This window comes from Tachyglossus aculeatus, chromosome 10, assembly GCF_015852505.1.
Source record: "Tachyglossus aculeatus isolate mTacAcu1 chromosome 10, mTacAcu1.pri, whole genome shotgun sequence".
In the NCBI taxonomy this organism is placed as follows: Eukaryota; Metazoa; Chordata; class Mammalia; order Monotremata; family Tachyglossidae; genus Tachyglossus; species Tachyglossus aculeatus.
Genome location: NC_052075.1, coordinates 31,780,923 through 31,786,751, shown reverse-complemented (window position 1 = coordinate 31,786,751; position 5,829 = coordinate 31,780,923). Strand labels below are relative to the sequence as shown.

The 5,829-nt window shown below is 44.4% G+C and overlaps 1 non-coding gene across 1 annotated transcript; it reads right to left on the bottom strand.

The window, feature by feature from the left end:
• Window positions 1-2,523: 2,523 nt before the first annotated feature.
• On the bottom strand, window positions 2,524-2,665 carry LOC119933886. Its single transcript, XR_005452753.1, has one exon. It is a non-coding gene; the product is annotated as a small nucleolar RNA SNORA7 (small nucleolar RNA).
• Window positions 2,666-5,829: the final 3,164 nt, after the last annotated feature.

The window sequence follows — 5,829 nt, the reverse complement described above, 5'->3', positions numbered from 1 at the left end:
GTGAACGAGAGAGCAGAGTCGAAGATGACACTGAGGTTGCGGGCTTGTGAGACAGGAAGGATGGTAGTGCCATCAACAGTGATGGGAAAATCAGGAAAAGGGCAGGGTTTGGGAGGGAAGATAAGGAGTTCAGTCTTGGACATACTGAGTTTTAGATGGTGGGAAGACATCCAGATGGAGATGTCTTGAAGGCAGGGGGAAACATGAGCCTAAAGGGAGGGAGAGAGAACAGGGGCAGGGATGTAGATTTGGGTGTCATCAGTGTAGAGATGATAGTTGAAGCCATGGGAGTGAATGAGTTCACCAAGGGAGTGAGTGTAGATAGAGAACAGAAGGGGACAAAGAACTGACCCTTGAGGAAGGGATGGGAGGGGGAGGAGGAGCCTGCAAAAGAGACTGAGAATGAATGACCGGAGAGATAAGAAGGGAACCAGAAGAGGACAGAGTCTGTGAAGCCAAGGTTGGATAGTGTGTTGAGGAGAAGGGGGTGGTCCACAGTGTCGAAGGCAGCTGAGAGGTCGAGGAGGATTAGGACAGAGTAGGAGCCGTTGGATTTGGCAAGTAGGAGGTCATTGGTGACCTTTGAGAGGGCAGTTTCCGTGGAATATAGGTGATGGAAACCAGATTGGAGGGGGTCGAGGAGAGAGTTGGCGTTGAGGAAGTCGAGGCAGCGTGTGTAGACGACTTGTTCAAGGAGTTTGGAAAGGAATGGTAGGAGGGAGATAGGGCGATAACTAGAAGGGGAGGTGGGGTCAAAAGAGGGGTTTTTTAGGATGAGGGAGACGTGAGCATGTTTGAAGGCAGAGGGCTTTAAGGCAGAGGGCATGTTTGAAAGCTTTATTCCTCTCACAATGGATAATGGATCAGACAGGGCACCCTCAGCTCTGACCCAAAAAGTAGTCTCAGAATCTTGATGAATTTTTCAGGGCAGCCAAATTTCCTTAGTAATTTCCAGAACACAGTCCTACTGATGGTCAAGAATCGAGTACATTGCTAGGCACACTGTTGGCATCCAACAAATGGCAGGAGCAGTAGCACAATGGCTAAATCTTCAACACTGCATAGTGTCATAATGGGTCTATCATATTGATTCAGTCAGATGCTGATATCAATGAGAAGGTTGCAATAAAATATTAAATAGTTGAAGCAGATATAAGCTGGGTATGTGAATTCATTTTTGAAAGGAAATATGTAAAAGTTGGAATGGTAAACAATCAATACTCAACTTGAAAATCATACACAAGAAGAGAAGCTGAAGTTTTCCTAACATGTTTCCAGTAAAGACATGGATTCCTCTACTATGAGCCTATAAAGGCTTAGAGGATGCATCATGCAGGATATGCCCTGCCAATCAGACATTTATTTTGTGCTTGCAAAACAAAATATCCACACAAATTCAGCGTGCCCTCCACTTCCATGCTCTGGGGCTCTTTCTACTTGTGTACAAGAGGAAATGGTGAGGTAAAGGTTGTTGTGAGGTGATCATGATTTATGACCACCTGAGCCTCAGCATTCCATCTTTGAGAACGTGTTATTAAAATCCCCTGTTTCCTCTAGTTAATTAAAACCATGATTGATGCTGAAAATTGTATTAGGAAACATTGATTCATCAACACAGTATTTATTTGAGGAATTAAATTCAACAAATTCATTTGTAAATCCTAGGCTATTAGAAACTCAGCTTTGTGAGAGCCTGTCACAGGCCTTCTGGCTGTTTCTTTCATCGTTTTGTTTTAGTTCCTAACTCATATCTAGCGATACGCTGTAACATGGCCAGAAGTTTCAAACATAAATGATTGCCACTGCCAGAGTCTCCTGTTTGAATTCCGTTCTCTCAGGATGAATTTCTGGGATTAGGTTCTGCTTTCCAGTGACAACATTTCAAAAAAGACATGATGGCTCTTTCATGTAAATTAATCACTACAGCTGCAACTTTCACACCTACCTGGAGGCTTTCCTCCTTGCTCTGCTCTCTCTCAAGAGCGCTTTGTGTTTTAGTGCTCATCATTTGGAGAGGAGGTTTTATTTTCCATGCAGTTTTTATTGAATCTGGATTCCACAGGATTTCTGCATTTGCAATTTTTCATAAAAAAATAGTTCCTATTGGAATTATTGATTCATAAGCATCTCTGACATCTTCATTTGCATCCCCATCCTCCTTTAACCTGTTACCTGGCTACATATTTGCCCTCTATGCAATTTTCTGATTTTCCTTGTGAACCTATTAGTCAGAGAGCTAATCTTGCAACTATCTCCCAGAAGTGAAATCTTTTAGTCTTTCCTTTTCTGTCTTGTATTATGCTGTCGAGTCAAGTCGTCTCTGACTCATATCGATGCCACGGACACATTCCCCCCCTGCAGAACACCCAGCCTTCATATATAGTCATTCTGGTAGTATATCCATAGAGTTTTCTTGGTAAAAATACGGTACTGATTTACCATTGCCTCCTTCCATGCCATAAACTTAGGTCTCTGCCCTCGACTCTCTCCCGTGCCTCTGCTGCCCAGCACAGGTGAGTTGTGACTTGCAGCAGATTGTTTCCCACTCGCTAGCCACTGCTCAAGCTAGGAATGGAATGGATATGCCTCTCTCTGCTTGACTCTCCCGCCTGTAGTCGAGACTGGTAAAGTACTGGAAACTCTCCAGTTGTGATCCTGAGAGGGGCTCTGCCTGTCAGCACTGGAGTTATGCAGGTCTGTGGGGTCAGTCCAATCCTGCACGCTTGAGGATGGAATAGGGACCCTGGTTTCAGAATCTACTTTTGATCCCCAAATTCATGGTTGCAATCTCACTGTCAGAAGCATCATACTTCATTCGTTCATTCATTCAATCAGTTGTATTTCATTCAATCGTATTTATTGAACACACTGCATGCTGAGCACTGTATTAAGAGTGTTTACTGTAGGCAGAACACTGAACTAAGCACTTGGGAAAGTACAATGTAACAATAAACAAGCACATTTCCTGTCCACAATGAGCTTACAGTCTAAAGGAGGAGACAGACATTAATATAAATGAATAAAAAACAGATAAGTATATCAGTACTGTGGGACTAGGAGGGGAGTGAATAAAGGGAGCAAGTCAAGGCAATGTAGATGAGAGTGAGAAAAGAGGGAAAGGAGACCTCAGTCAGGGAAGGCCTCTTGGAGGAGATGTACTTTAAGGGGAGAGAGTAATCATCTGTCGGGTTTGAGGAGGGAGGGTGCTTCAGGACAAAGACAGGATGTGGGCAAGGAGTCAGATGTGAGATAGATGAGACTGAGAAACAGTGAGAAGGTTTCAGCATTAGAGGAGTGAAGTATGTAGGCTGGGTTGTAGTTGGAGAGTAGTTAGGTGAGGTGGGAGCGGGAAGGTGGTTGAATGCTTCTAAGCCAATGGTGAGGAGTTTTCATTTGATTTGAAGGTAGATGGGGAACCACTGGTGTCTCTTGAGTAGTGGGAAAAAAATGTCCTGAAAGTTTTGGTAGAAAAATGATCTATGCAGCAGAGTATGGACCGGAGTGGGGAGAGACAGGAGGCTGTGAGGTCAGCAAGGAGGCTGTTACAGTAATCTAGGTGGCATAGCATGAGTGATGGTATTAACATGGGAGAAGTTTGAATGGCCCCCTCACGATCGTACCTGGACAGTTTCCAGTACTCTACCAGTATTGACTACAGGTCGGAGAGTCAAGCAGAGGCATACCCAGTCCATTCCTAGCTTGGGCAGTCACTAGTGAGTGGAAGGCAATCTGCTACAAGGAAAATCTCACCTGTGCTGGGCAGCAGTGGCATGAGAGAGTCAAGAGTGGAGACTCATTTACTTTGTGGAAGAAGGCAATGTTAAACCACTGCCGTAATTTTACCAAGAAAACTCTATGGATAAAATACCAGAATGATTGCAGAGTGAAGTGGAGAGTTCTGGGAAAGATGTGCCCATGGAATAGCTGTGTGTTTGGAAATGACTCAGCAGCATAAGACAAGTTTGAATGGAGAGCAAAGGGTGGATTTTAGCGATGCTGTGAATGTGGAACTGACAGGATTTAGTGATGGATTGAATATGTGGGTTGAACGAGTGAGAGGAGTCAGGGATAGTGCTAATTATCTTCAAACCAAAAGAGAATTCTCTGGGTATTACTAATAACTGCTAGGTAGCTTAGTATTTCCTATTTTGTCTCTGTGTGAGTGTGTGTGTGTGTTTGCTGCAAACTTTCCCAATCTGATCCCTATGTTTTTGATGACAATAGCACTGTGACCAAGTATGTCCAGAGCCATTTTCCTGCAGCTGGATCACTGTTCGATCACAATAATAATAACAATAATGGTATTTTTCAACAGCTTTACTATGTGCCAGGTACTATCTAAGCAGTGGGGTAGATACAAGCTAAAAGGGATGGACACAGTCCCTGTCCCACATAGGGCTCACAGTCTTAATCTCCATTTTACAAATGAGGGAACTAAGGCCCAGAGAAGTTAAGTGACTTGCCCAAGATCATGCAGCAGACAAGTTGCAGAGCTGGGACTAGATCCCAGATCCTTTTGACTCCCAGGATCATCCTTTATCCACTAGGTAAGTGCGGGAGGGACTGGAGTAGTGCCCAGATGGGCAGAAGCCTTCACCTGGTGTCTGTCCTGATTCCTTCTCCCCACCCAGCTTGGGGCAGCCCACTGGCATGGGGCTTCATGAGCTCCACACCCAGAAATGACCCATACAAGGAAAATACTTCGATGTATTTGGAGAAATACCTTATTCTACTGAGGCTCTTTCCCAATAACTCAGATGCAAGAACATCTGCTGCCTGCCACAAATTCTCCGGTGGCTCTCCCATTGCCCTCTCCTGGAGAGGTCAGACAGAGCCTCTCAAGGAGCATTAGTCCACAGTTTCCCACACAGCTCTGATTTGTGACAGTTAAGTAAGGCCAAGGAGTTTTGTTAATCTCCTCATGGAGAGTAAATCCATCAGAAACAATTAGACTAATGCAGCTAGGACAGAACTTGCTGCTCTAAAACTCCTGCATGAAGGAGTTTCTGGCCAACTGTCATCCAGTGTCTGACCTCGAACGAAAGGAGAATCCCGAGGAGGCCTAGTTGTGGAATGCAGAGCTGGGATCTTTACAATCAAATTTCCAGTCTTCTCCCTCTCCTCCCCTAAATTCCTCTGTGCCTGCTCTTTCTGCCCACTGGACCCCTTTCCCCCTCCCTGCACCGGATCACACCACCACCATTGCACCATTGCACCTGTTCAATGCCAAGGTCCTTTGTCTGGTTTATCAATACTTGTGCTTTTGAACTCCCAGGAAATGGATACTTCTCCAAGTGCAGGAGAAAAAATGATTTTGAATCATTAAATCATGTTTACTGTGGCATTACAATTTGCACCTGCAGTTTGTGTGCATATGTGTGCTATGATCTGTTCTTTGACAGATCAAAAAAAGATACTGAGCACTTATTCCTCTCTGGACTGAGAGCAGATAAAGGTGGAACATCTAATTGAAGCCCTGCGGAAGTGTATTTAACTGGTTACCCTCAGCAGGAAAGAGATTAAAAAATACTTCCTTTACTGGATAACTCATCAATGGTGCTGGGAGTCACACACAAGCAGTAATTTAACTCCCAGGGAAGCCCAGAGACCCCTGATCTAACTCTCAGCATTCCTAATTTTACCCAAATGGTTATTCCCCAGGCAAAAAAACACAAACTGACAGGTTTCATATTCTTAAATTTCAAAATGTGGCTCAAGGGAAAGAGGGAGTCAGAGGTCATGGGTTCAAATCCCAGCTCCACTGCTTGTCAGCTGTGTGACTTTGGGCAAGTCACTTAACTTCTCTGTGCCTCAGTTACTTCATCTGTA